This window comes from Bubalus kerabau, chromosome 5 (genome assembly GCF_029407905.1).
Source record: "Bubalus kerabau isolate K-KA32 ecotype Philippines breed swamp buffalo chromosome 5, PCC_UOA_SB_1v2, whole genome shotgun sequence".
NCBI classification, from domain to species: domain Eukaryota; kingdom Metazoa; phylum Chordata; class Mammalia; order Artiodactyla; family Bovidae; genus Bubalus; species Bubalus kerabau.
Genome location: NC_073628.1, coordinates 67,053,785 through 67,068,424, shown reverse-complemented (window position 1 = coordinate 67,068,424; position 14,640 = coordinate 67,053,785).

The following is a 14,640-nucleotide window of genomic DNA, read 5'->3' as shown; positions in this document are numbered from 1 at the left end:
CTTGAGAGTCTGACCCCGGAGACCTACGCCTCTAGGGGCAGTCTCTCTTCCAGTGTGGTCCTTTGCAGACCGGACATGGAGCCAGGGGCGGCTTAGATGCCTGAGGGCAATCCCACTTGAGGTGCCCCTCCTTTCCACAGTAATAGCAAGCCCATCCCTTTTCACCTGGGCCCCTCTGGGCATTTTTCTCAGGCTGTTTAAGAACGTTTTTCATAGCCATGGCGAAGCCTTCCGCCTTTTCTTTGTCTTTGTTTGCCTTTCTTTTTTTTCCTCATATTCCCTACCATAATCGACTGTCTGAGCCAGTTGTAACAGAGTATCTAAAGACTGATTTGGTCCATACTGCTGTTTTTATAGCTTACGGCGGATATCTGGAGCCGACTGAGTGAGAAATCTATTCTTTAAGATCACTTTTCCCTCTTCACTTTCGGGATCAATCTCAGTGAATTTGCGAAGGCCTTCTCTCAGTCTATCTAGGAATTTACCAGGAGCTTCCTTCTCCTCCTGTTCTATGTCTGCCAATTTGCCATAGTTTAAAGGCTTAGAAGGCACGCCTGCCTAAGTCCTTCAAGAATACATCTAACAAAATGACTCTGATCCCATCTTCCTTTAGCTGTGTTGTAGTCCCAGTCTGGTTCTATAGTTGGGACCGCCTGATTCCCAGTGGGGAGGGCCACTATCTCGTTCTCCCTCTTCCCTACTGATTCATTACCAAGCCATTCATCTCCATAAGCAAACGCTTTTCCCAAAACTCTTTGACTCGGGAGTCAGCGTTTGTCCCAAGATATACAACACATCCTTCCAAGTGAGGTCATAAAGCAGAGTAACACCTTTAAAAGCTCTAATATATTTTTCTGGGTCCTCTAAATAGTCTCCCAGATCCTCCTTGATTCTTTGCATTTCTTGATAAGAAAAAGGCTTATTAACTCTCACAGACTGATTATTTCTCCCGGTGGGTGTTTCATAAAGAGGCAACAGCTCGTGTGGCTGTTCCCGTCTCTCTGGCTGCTCTGCGCATATGATCCCAGGGATAGATTGGAGAAACCTGTTTTTCCTCTTCTTTTTGTTTCCTGTCCTCCATCTCATCTCTTACTTCGATGGTCTGAGTTTCTACTGAAATGAGAGTGGTCTGAGGTCGTACTGAGACAGGAGATGTAAAGGAGGGAGCTGAAGGTTTCACGCCCAAATCTATACCCTTAGGACATAAGTCTGGCATATTTTGCAGAGAGAAAAAGGGCAACACATATGTTACTTCTACCCATTTCCCTTGTTCCTTACAGAACCGGTCTAATTGGAGAACAGTATTATACTTAAGAGACCCTCCAACTGGCCACCGTTCGCCATCCTCAAATGGATACCGTGGCCATGCAGTATCACATAGGAAGACCAGGTGTGTCTTCTTTAAGCCCTGGGGATCAAATCTATCCCAGTTTTTCAAAGGAGTGAGGCTGGAATTGTTAGCTCCCATCTCTAAAAGAGAAAAAAGCGACCAAGGCCATTTTTCTACCGGAGGCGTCCCTCCCTGCTTTAGATGGGGGTGTAGACAGACGTTACACCAAAAGCTTTTCCTTCCTGGTCGGACTTAGTCTGTCCCTTACCGATGCAGGCGCCATACTCATCCCTCCCGGTTCTACCACCAAGATGGGGTGGGGATGTACCAGGGGTAGACTTGATAGCATCCCTACTTGATGTCCAGCTCTTCACCTTTAACCTTGCTTGCCTCTGATGTCACCCGGGGTGCGATCAGAGTAACCTTCCAGAATGCCTCCCAAGCTAAGACTGCTGGGGAAAACATTCGTCACCTGAGTGCCTGTGCACGACCCTAAGTATTTCCTGACCACAATAAGACCGACGTGAACATAAAACTGAGATGTTCTTTCCAAGCATCACCACACCAGTATAACAGCCTCCTCTGATCTACTAAGAGCTGGCATTACCAAAGAAAAAAACCCATTGCAGTTCCAATCTGAGTAACCTTTAACCTCAGAGATGTTCTGGGAGCTAGAGCTCCATCTAGCTTCTGAACTTTTGATTCCTAGCAAGGCTAGGCGCTTTCTTGACTACCAATCCAAGTTTGGGACCTAAGCCACAGTACACAGTAACAGTATAGATCACAAGTCCCTTGAAAGTCTATGATCCAATAGATTAAGTTAGTACTTCTAATTCCCAAGAAGCTATGAAATGGTCAAAGAGACCGAAAAGTTTGACCAAGAAAGGAGAGTTCGGTCCACACACTTTGCCCATTTCTGGTCGGTTCCCGAAGAAGACATTGGGTGCCTCTTGGCATTGGCAGGTCGGTATAACACCCCGACAGGTTTCTGCCATAAGCCATATGAGATCACCGTGGAACCGCAAAGCAGGGCCCCTTACTTGCTTCACGCAGGGCATGCCATTCATTCACACAAGCACATGGTAGAGTTAGTAAAGCACAGCAGAAAACGTGTTCTCTAAGAGAACAAAGAACTAACGCTCCAAGCATCCTTACCTTGTCCTGAAGGATCCCGGACGAGCCCCCAAGATGAAAGGTTGTTGTTGAATCACGCGAATACACTGGGATTCTTGGCCCCCGGAGGAGAAGAATTCAATCCAGGGCCAGAGACGAGGCTTGATCGCTCAGAGCTTTTGTGTAATAAAGTTTTATTAAAGTATAAAGGAGATAGAGAAAGCTTCTGACATAGGCATCAGAAGGGGGCAGAAAGAGTACCCGCTTGCTAGTGTGAACAATGAGGTTATATAATCCAAAGAATGTCTGGAGGTTGTAAAGACCTCATCAGACCTACTCCCATAATTTACATTTTAAGATAACACTGTCCTCAGGCAAGATACATCATTGTAAAGACCAGGTCTACTCCCATAATTTACATTTTAAGATAACAGAAGGTTGAATCCAAAAACTGTCCTTAGGCAGGATACATTATTGTTATATAATCCTAAGGAATGTGGAGAAAGAAAAAAAGTTTGTCCTTTCTTCCTCCTTGAGAATTCCAGACTCCTATCTCCTTGGGGACCCCTAGACTCCCTATCAACCTGCCTAGGAAATGACTCTCTCAAAAACCTGATTCAGACCAAACTTCACCTTAAGAAGAAGAAGAAGAAGAAGAAGAAGAAGAAAAAAAAGACTCAGATACCAAATGCAAAATCACAATCAGACATCTCAAAGTTTTTGATGAATATATCCTTCTAAAGTTGCTCATCATGTTATGTAAAGTAAAAGAATGTTTAAAATCATAGAAAAACAATGAATTACCTAGAAGGAAAATTAGGCTTTGACATAAAAGTAAAGGAAGGTTTGGAGGTTCTGGGAGAACCAGATAATTAATCTCTATGAAAGAAAGTCACTCAGTCATGTCCGACTCTTAGCGACCCCATGGACTGTAGCCTACAAGGCTCTTCCATCCATGGGATTTTCCAGGCAAGAATACTGGAGTGGGTTTCCATTTCCTTCTCTAGGGAATCTTCCCAACCCAGGGATTGAACCCGGGTCTCCAGCATTGTAGGCAGATGCTTTATCATCTGAGCCACCAGGGAATCTCTATGAAAATATTCTCAAATAGGAAAGACTTGTACATATATTAGCAAGTTATATGTAACTTAATCATAGACTTTATTAAACAGTTATTGAATATACTTATGTTTTTTGTTTTATAAATCCTGAAGTCAACAGCTTGACTATCTTACTACTTTATATAAATTATTGTAATTATTCTTTCTTCCACTTTTTTTAAATTAAAATTTCTAAAAAATCGATTTGAGTTTCATGGGCTTTTATAAGTTGGCTATTTTATCTGTTAGACTTTAACTTCCTAAACTAAGTAATCAGTTGCTGAGATTATTCTGAAATCTATAAACTCTCTTTATAGGTCTGTTCCCTGTAAACCTGGCTTAAAAACCAAATTACTGAGTGCAAAAATAAGACACCAATGCTTCTATTTTTGATTCCATGCATGACATTACATTCAAAAACACTTCAGTATGAAAATTGAATCAGGATGTTTATATAAAAGTAGAGTCCATGTAATATGATTTCAGAGTTTTGAGAATAAGATGCAATGTGAATTTAAAATAAATGGTACATGAGAAGCCCAAACTTTTTCTCCATTTTTAGCATACAAGACTTGAGTGCCACCAGACATCATAAGGCACTTTTGTGAATTTTAGCAGGCAAATGAGACTTTGTGAACAGAAAATATACAACTTGTAGTTTTATTTGCCTCAGAAATCATAAGAAATTTAAAAATTACTCTAAAAGCACTCTTGGGTAAAACAGAAAATAGTTTATTATCTGTAACTACTACATGCAAAAACACATCTTTCAGATATTTCAGGTATTTTTTGTTTCTTAAACTATGAATATATACTATTTTAGAAGTACAAATTGAAAATTTTCAGAAATTTACAGAATCAAAATGTCTTTGTCTTTATATGTGTTTCATCAATTTCAAGCAGCCTGAGGAAAAAATCAAGTATGCTAATATATGGTATGAAAAGCATCCTAAAATTCTGAGAATATTCACAGTAATTGTTGTAGGCACTTTTTTCTCTTCTGCTGTATTCCAATATTTTGAGTTATTTCATTTTCATCCTGAGAAAAACAAAACATCTTATTTTTTTACCAATTGTCTAGATTTTTATTTCATTATATAGTAGGATTGATGACTTGGCATGCTAAAAGCTTCTCTTCAACTTCAACAACACAGAGGAAGAAATATTTTCTGAAAATGATTTTCCTAAGCAGATTCATTTTACAATTTAATTTCCATCAATGACGGAAAGGTCAGTGTGAGCCTATAAGAAAGCTAATTTGCATGAGGTATGTATGAGGAATATGAAAATAATATAATGTGAAATATTCATAATTTAAGCTTTTAAGCCAACCTCAGGGCAAAAGCGTAATTATTAGAGGAAACAGCTCAACAATTACAACAAACTTTTTTTTGATGATGTCAACTAACATACTCTCATCCTAAGAGACATAAAGACACAATCCTGTAGAGTAACAAATTCTTAAAATTTGCCTCCATATGTTCATTGGCTTTAGAAAATGTTTACCAATGCTATCGGTCAACTCTTAACACAATTCTCTACGTAGTTCTACTAATCAAGTAATTCTAAGCTGGCTTTGTTTGTCCTGATTACCTCTCTGCACCTCACCAAACTTAAACTAGTATTTTTTTAACCATGGCAACCAACACATGCTTCTTTATAGCTATGTCCTGTGTTTATCTATTTGAACAGAATTCTTACTCAAATTGCACTCTGATTCAAGAGCATGGCAGACATCTATTGATCTGTTGCTTCTTTATCTCAAAATCAAATGACTATAAAAGTGTCATAGAATTATCATCTCAGGGTCACTTAACTGATCACTACCCTATTCCCTTTAAATTAAAATAACTAATAATCTTCTATGCTTCTTGATAAAGAAGTATAATTTTCTTGAACTCTATTGAGCATGCGAGATTAAAATTTTATAACAGATCTTACAAAATATTAATTCAGAAACATGATGCTTTTTCTCCACTGAACTGAGTTTCTTGTTTTTGTTGTCACTCGGTTGCGTCCAACTCTGTGACCCCATGGACTGCAGCACGCCACTCTTCCCTGTCCTTCACTATCCCCCACAGTTCACTCAAACTCATGTCCACTGGGTCAGTGATGCCACCCAACTATCTCATCCTCTGTCACCCCCTTCTCCTCCTGCCTCAATCTTTCCCAGCATCAAGGTATTTTCCAATGAGTCATCTTTTTTTCATCAGGTGGCCAAAGTACTAGAGCTTCAGCATCAGTCCTTCCAGTGAATATTCAGGGTTGATTTCCTTTAGGGTTGACTGGTTTGATCTCTTTGCAGTCCAAGGGACTCTCGAGAGTCTTTTGCAGCACCACAGTTTGAAAGCATGTAGTAATTAGCCTCCAATTAAAAAAATAAATTAATTTAAAAGAAAAAAGAAAGTGTGAAATTGAAAGCACACTGCATGGCCTATCCTGCTCCCAGTTCCTTCCTGGAGCATTTGGGAGTAAAACCTCTACAATCCCTCCATGCCTCCTGCAGCTTCCTCTCTCATCCCAAGAGCACCCAGGCCTACGAGAGCGACCCTGACATGGAGTCTGGATTCCTGGTACTTTGTTGGACTTCGCCACATCTGCCCAGATGAATCAAGTGTTTGAGGAGATAATCAGTCCTTGGGGGATGGGGGCCTGGGATAAGAGATGGAGAAAAGACTCAGTCCTGGGGCTACTTGAGAATCAGCCCCTGAGAACTGGTTTCTACTGGAAGAACCAAAACCAAGCTTTGAGAGAAACAAAGCAACTCGTTGTATGATTTTTAGTTAACTTCTTTACCAAAAGGTCAAAGTCAGGTTATGTCATGAAACCTGGGTTACATGCTTTTCATGCACTATTTTGTTTCTCAAACACAACAGAGATTTTACCCAGTGTTGTTTGCTTCTATTTTAAGATTTTGTCCGTTCTTTACCCTGGGTTTTCTTAGTCGATATACTGAAAAATTGGACAGCACTACAATGAGCACTGCTAAACAGAAGTAACTGACTTAGAAGTTCTTTCCTGATTTTATTTTATACTTCTCCAAGATGGGTACCCTTCCAGAGAGGTTCTAACATAAAGCAGTAAAAATGCTTGTTTAGTAAAGATATGTACTCATGTCCTCTTTGGTTTTCTATACTATTTTTTCCAGTAATCCTAAATGATAATCAAATTACTAATGACTTTTTGCGGGGGCACAGCTTGAGGGGATCTTAGTTCCCCAACCAGGGATCGAAACCACCTCCCCTGTACTGGAAGCAGAGTCCTAACAGCTGGGCCACCAGGGACATCCCACTGAATACATTTATTGAGGGTATAATATGTGTTAAGCACAGTGTTCTATCCTTGCCACTTAATAGTGTTTTGATTCTGACAAACAACATAACCTCTTTGTGACTGTTTTCCAACTATAAATGAGGAGATAGTAATGTCCCTCCCTTACAGTTTCTGGAGGATGGAATGAGCTAATCTATTGAAAGAATTCAGACAGATGTCTGACACATTATAAGCACTCAATACATATAGCTCTTATTCCATGGAACAGGTCAATTTGCAAATACCTGAATTATAGGTAGAATTGCCATCTTCTTTCCTTACTCCCATTCTTAAAAGGTAATCTCAGTGAAGAAAGGGTAACAATATTCAAATGATGATCTCCTTGATTTTTGCCTTCATGTGTGTGGAGTGTGTGTGTGTGTATGTGTGTGTGTGCACCCCTATTTACTGTGGAAGGCAGAATTCTAAGATGGCCCCATGACTCTCGCTCCCTGGTGTACAGGTCTTCTAAAACCGTGTTGAATGTGAGTATAACTTGCACATGTAATGTGTACTGACTCCCTGGATTGGGTTATGTTGCTGTTGTTTAGTTGCTAAGTTGTGTCTGAGTCTTTTGTGACCCCATGGACTGTAGCCCACCAGGCTCCTCTGTCCATGGGATTTCCCAGGCAAGAATACTGGAGTGGGTTGCCATTTCTCTCTTCAAGGAATTTTTCCGACCCACGGATTGAACCCATATCTCCTGCTTGGCAGGCAGATTCTTCACCACTGAGCCACCAGGGAAGCTGGATGGGGTTATATTATACAGCAAACTATGATGGAATAGTTACTCCTGTAGTCACACAACCCAGGCCAATACCATCATTTCAGCCATGTGACTCTGCGCAAAGAACTCAGGTGAGCCCTACCCAGAGTCCGTACCTACTGCTAAGTTTGTGGTAGTTTGTTACACAACAACAAAAACAGAGACACATTTTCTTTAAACCTCTAAACCCTTTGCATGCACATCTTTCATGGCATTTATATAGTCCTCATCTGATACTCGGAGAAGGCAATGGCACCCCACTGCAGTACTCTTGCCTGGAAAATCCCATGGATGGAGAAGCCTGGTAGGCTGCAGTCCATGGGGCCGCGAAGAGTCGGACACGACAGAGCTACTTCACTTTGACTTTTCACTTTCATGCATTGGAGAAGGAAATGGCAACCCACTCCAGTGTTCTTGCCTGGAGAATCCCAGGGATGGGGGAACCTGGTGAGCTACCATCTATGGGGTCGCACAGAGTTGGACATGACTGAAGCGACTTAGCAGCAGCAGCAGCAGCAGCATCTGATACTAATGCAGCTATTAAATATTTATTGAACAACTATTATATATTATGAACATATAAGAACTGCTGGGGATACATAAACTGATAAATTAGACATGATCGACTACTTATTTTTAAAATGTTATGCCCCAAATTGACTAAATATATCAGACAATTTCACATCAGTGCAAAGTTCAATGGGACATTGATCTGACTGTACACTTTGCGGCAGACAAAGGAAGCAATAGATTTTTGGGGGCTATTTATTCAATGTTAGGTCATTTATTCCCACAGAGAAAATTCTTTTTACAATGACATTTTTAGAGAGGAGATCTGTTTCATTTTTCACGAAGTTACTGTGAAAGAGTAACAAAGATTTTTAAAAAGCACCTTAAGCCTCTCAAAGGAAGCATGTTTAACAAATGTTAAACAAGATTACTATTAACAAAAGGCACTTATTTATAGAATCACTCTTATCCAAGTATATTTCCCTAGTGTTCTATTTATTTAAGAACAGACAATTTTTAGTTTCTTCATCAGATCGAGTATCTTCCTCCATCTTTTAAAAACTGTTAGGCAATGATTATCCTAGAAATGGATATTAAAAGGGGGTTGGGAGGGAGTTTCAAAAGGGAGTGGATATATGTATACCTATGGCTGCTTCATGTTGAGGTTTGACAGAAAACAGTAAAGTTCTATAAAGCAAATATCCTTCAATAAAAATTAAATTAATTTAAAAAAAGACATTCTCACAAGCATCTTTTTAACCTTAATTTCAACAAGCATCAGACTCATAATTGACTGTGGTTTTGTCATTTCAATTAGTATAGTAAATTAAAATACAATCTTATATTTGACCTTAGCTTTAATCTTCACACTTAGAATTCCCAAGACAGATGTCAATTTGTAGTGTTGTCTAATCACTTTATTATTGTTTTACCAACAATTTCTGTAAGCCTCCAAAAGAGACAATTCATATATTGAAATTCTAATCTCCAGTTGCCAGCTACCATATACTTAGTGACTCCAGGATGCAAAAATCTCAGTCAGGTTGCAATTAGAGACAGAAAAAACCACTACAAATAAAGAACAGACACACACCTTTTCAAAAAAGTCCAATGGAACCTGACTATGATTTGACTTGAAAAAGAATATTGGGAAAACACACTTTTCATATCACACATATATATACCCATCTGTCTTTAGCTTGAAGCAAAAAAGTAAAATGTCAATTAGAAGCTACTTGTTGGTGCTATGGAGTGAATCTAAACCAGAAAGCAGTTGACATTTCTAGAAACATCTACAGTAACTGTCACTTGCAGGTTAATGCATAGTAAAAAAACAGTTTTATAAGTAGCTTTCATGACACTAAGTATCTGATCTTTTGAACAATTTCTTGATGTACACTAAAATAACTAACTTTTAAAATAATTCTGTGATCTCTGGAAACAAACTTAAAAAACAAATGTGAATTTAGGAAGCAAACATCTTTGATGTAAAGGCTTGCTTTTTTTCTGGTCTTTTTGAACATTTTCTTTCTCTACCCTGTGATGAAATTTTATCTCATTTATTATGAGACACACATTCAAGAAGGATGAGTACGAGGTTAAAAGGTGGCAGCAGAGTAAAGGAATTCTCCTAAGGTTAATTCTGCCAAATCCAGGACCCTATAAAAAAGTGCTTACGAGACTCCCTGTATAGTAATTCTAGTAGTAATATACTAGCCACCATCACTCTGCCTGTTTACTTGTCTTTTCTTTCATGAAATTCAAGTTCCTTAAGGATATGAACCACTTGGCAAAATAGGAAAACATAACTAGTGTTCGAAGCGCTCATCCCCATGTTTTATGCTAGCCTTTCAGTTTCTATCTATGTAATCACATTATTTGTCAAAAATTAACAGTGGCTAAGCCAACTTCCTTTTTCTGTCCGAATAAGCAGGCGAGGGCTGCTCTGGAGGCTGAATAGCACATCTGTGGGCTAGACTCCTTTCATCTTTTTGCTTGATTTCCTTCTCGTTTGCCTTTGTCCCCAAGGTTGCAACAAGCTAAGCCTCTGATGTCTGCCTGCCCAACAGAAAGAAGAGGATGCAGGAAGCATGCAAAGAGCTTCCTCCCAAGAACTAACTCCTCCTTTCTGGAAGGACACCTTCCCCAAGGACTTCTGTCTAATCACATCGGCTCTGTTCCCTGGCCACAGTGTGGGGGTACTGTAATTTCAATTTTATAATTTTAAGATGAATTATAAATGATACAATGTATATAAAAACCTGTCATGTGCCTGACTCACACTGATACAAAGTGAATATCAACTGCATGAATGAGTACACAGAATACATTTACTTAGGAAAAAAAATATTTACTGAAGTACTGAGTTTTTTTCACGTGATAAAGGTAGGGGTGTCAGGATAGGGTATGTTGGTTTGTATTTCATTTATAAGCTGAGTGTTGAGACCTAATAAGAGATTTTTTTTTTTCAGTTGTACAGTTCATTGAGTAGCTTCTTTAATGTAACATATACATATTTCTATTCACTATAAAATATACTTTAACTTCCCTAGTGGTTCAGGTGGTAAAGAGTCTGCTTGCAATAATGCGGGAGACCCGGGTTCGATCCCTGGGTCGGGAAGATCCCCCGGAGAAGGAAATATCAACCCACTCCAGTATTCTTGCTTGGAGAATTCCATGGACAGAGGAGCCTGGCAGGCTATAGTGCATGGAGTGGCAAAGAGTCGGACACGACTGAGCAACTAACACTTTCTTTCACTTTCAATACTTTAACTATGTCAGCAGAACCATGTATATGTTTCACTGAGTGATTGGTAACTGAGTTAAAATGAACCACATCCAGATTGGGAGTGTGCCTCATGATGTCTATATTGAGAAGCTTGCACATTTGTTTATGAGAATATCTCATTTTTATAATATTTTTATATACATGGTATTAATATATATTAATGTGCTTATATATATTTAACTATTTGAATGGCAGTATCTTTTTTTTAGTTTAAAATGTGGATTCTATCCATTTCAACTTATCCTTTTTTTGTCTTTCAGAAATCATAAGTCAGAATAATTTAATATGTTTACCTAGTCCAGATGGACTCTAATAGATCAGTTAGATTGAAGAGACTAGACAAGAAGAACTCTTGACAGTAATGACCCGAACTCTCAGCTATATGCAAATTAGTTTACTTAGTGAAGATAGTCTGAAATATTATGATAACAATTAAGACTGTTCTAATTATCTGTCCAGGTTACTTTCCCAACCCCAGATTCGGAGTAAGAAATGGCAGCCCACTCCAATATTCAAGCCTGGAAAGCTATCAGTATCAGGCAAAACTGTACCCTCAAAGCAGTGAGTTACCAAGTGTAAAATAAATCATTCTTATTGTACATCTAACATTGGCTTTGATGCATCATTTCCCTCAATTAGTTTCTCTGCTTTGCACTTTAGTTCTTTAGTGACAAGTATGGTTTTGAGCTTATAACTATTATGGCATTTGAATTCCCTTCCTCAAGTACACAGGAGTGTGGAGTGGTTATGAGCATAGCAACCAGAGGACAATGAAGCAGACTTAAAATCTCTGCTTCAAAACATATTGTTATGTGAACTTGCCCAAGTCATTAACTGCTGTTTACTCATAAATTTTCTCATCTGTAAAATGAAAATAATTATTCCTACATCATTTACCTTTTAGATTTTCAAAATTAAAATGTAGTTGGTTTACAATATTATATTAATTCCAGATATTCAACATAGTGATTTAGTATTTTATAGATTATACTCCATTTAAAGTTACTGTAAAATATTGACTATACTCCCTGTGCTATACAATATGTCCTTGTATCTAATTTATTTTATACATAGTAGGTGTGCCTCTTAATCTTCTACCCCTACTTTGATCCTCCCCTTTACCCTCCCCACTGATAACCACTAGCTTGTTTTCTATATTTGTCAGTCTATTTCTGCTTTGTTAAATACATTCTTGTTATTTTTCAGATTCCACATATAAGTGATGACATGGAGTATGTTTCTCCGTTTGACTTATTTCACTAAACATATAACCACCCCAGTCCATCTGTCCATTTACGTTGTTGAAAATGGCAAAATTTCATTCAAAATGGTTGATATTCCATTGTGTGTGTTTATATATATAACATACACACATATACACACATATACACACACATGCATACCACATATTATTTATCCATTCCATCTGTTGATGGGACACATAGGTGGCTTCCATATCTTGGCATTCCTAAAAAGTGCTGCCATGAATACTGGGGTATATGTATCTTTCTGAATTAATGTTTTTGTGTTCTTCTAATATACACCGCAGCAGAAATATCAATAACCTCAGATATACAGATGACACTACCCTTATGGCAGAAAGAAAAAGCCTCTTGATGAAAGTGAAAGAGGAGAGTGAAAAAGTTGGCTTAAAGCTCAACATTCAGAAAACGAAGATCATGGCATCTGGTACCATCACTTCATGGGAAATAGATGGGAAACAGTGGAAACAGTGTCAGACTTTATTTTGGGGGGCTCTAAAATCACTGCAGATGGTGACTGCAGCCATGAAATTAAAAGATGCTACTTCTTGGAAGGAAAGTTATGACCAATCTAGACAGCATATTAAAAAGCAGAGATATCACTTTGCCAAAAAAGATCCATCTAGTCAAGGCTATGGTTTTTCCAGTGGTCATGTATGGATGTGAGAGCTGGACTGTGAAGAAAGCTGAGCGCCGAAGAATTGATGCTTTTGAACTGTGGTGTTGGAGAAGACTCTTGAGAGTCCGTTGGACTGCAAGGAGATCCAACCAGTACATCCTAAAGGAGATTAGTCCTGGGTGTTCATTAGAAGGACTGATGCTAGAGCTGAAACTCTGATACTTTGGCCACCTCATAAGAAGAGTTGACTCATTGGAAAAGACCCTGATGCTGGGAGGGATTGGGGGCAGGAGGAGAAGGGGATGACAGAGGATGAGATGGCTGGATGGCATCACTGACTCAATGGACGTGAGTCTGAGTGAACTCCGGGAATTGGTGATGGACAGGGAAGCCTGGCGTGCTGCAATTCTTGGGGTCGCAAAGAGTCGGACACAACTGAGCGACTGAAGTGAACTGAAATGAATATACACCCACTAGCAGAGTTTCTAGATCATATGGTAGTTCTATTTTTAGTTTTCTGAGGAATATTCTTAATTCATTTAATTGCTTGGGTAAGTAAATGAGAGAAGACATTTATCCAATTAATATTTGCTTGCTGCTACTGCTAAGTCACTTCAGTCGTGTCCAACTCTGTGCAACCCCAGAGACGGCAGCCCACCAGGCTCCCCCGTCCCTGAGATTCTCCAGGCAAGAACAGTGGAGTGGGTTGCCATTTCCTTCTCCAATGCATGAAAGTGAAAATTGAAAGTGAAATCATTCAGTCATGTCCATGTCCTTCCAGGCTCCTCTGTCCATGGGATTCTCCAGGCAAGAGTATTGGAGTAGGTTGCCATTGGCTTCTCTGAATATTTGCTTAATATCCTATTTTAAAGGTTCATAGTATTTACTTAGAACAAAGATACTCTTTAATTTTATTGTCAAGAAAATTTTTTGTCTGGCTTATTCTGCATCTCAGTTTCTTTCTGTGTACTGGTGGAATTCTTTTCCAGCCTTATCTCAACACTGCTGCTGCTGCTGCTAAGTCACTTCAGTCGTGTCCGACTCTGTGCGACTTCATAGACGGCAGCCCACTAGGCTCCGCCATCCCTGGGATTCTCCAGGCAAGATATCTCAATACTACTCTTGGCTAAATACTCCCTGACTCTGAACTGAAAATTGTGCAGTCCTTTATGCATATTCAGTACTTTTTATTCCCCAAAGATTTGCTCATAAGTTTTTTGAGACTCCCCCAATCTCTTTTCTTTTGAAGTAGCATTAGATATCCGTCAGGATAAATACAGTCATCTTCTCACATTTTAAGTATTGAATATTGGAAATGCTCTCCATTCTAAAACACATAGATCACATTCTGATGGAATTATTCTCTATACATATTTATGATTATTTATATTACATTCTGTTATCCTCTCCATATAGAAGTCACATTGAAGATTCTAACTATGGTTTATTTACTTTGGACCCAACCTAGGGTCTCATACATAGCAAAAACTGAAAAGTTTCCATGAACAAATGAATGTCTGGGCAGAGAAGCAGAAAGTGACATTTTCAAGAATTTACATTAAAAATCATTTTAAATATCCACTCTTGTTTAACTACTTTAAGGTGATGGTAGTTGAAATGAGATTAGAAGTCAGATCCGAACTCAAACTCAAGAGTTTTTACAACTACAATGTCCCCTGCTCATTATTTTTCTAATCAAAATGAAAAGTACAAGGTTTGAGACTTTTAAAGCTATAGTTAGAACATTGATGAAAGAGCTTATTTATGTAAAATGTAAATTGTTAATTTCATCTAAAATATTTTTAGCCTTCAAATTATAGAAGAAATAGAACCAGAACTT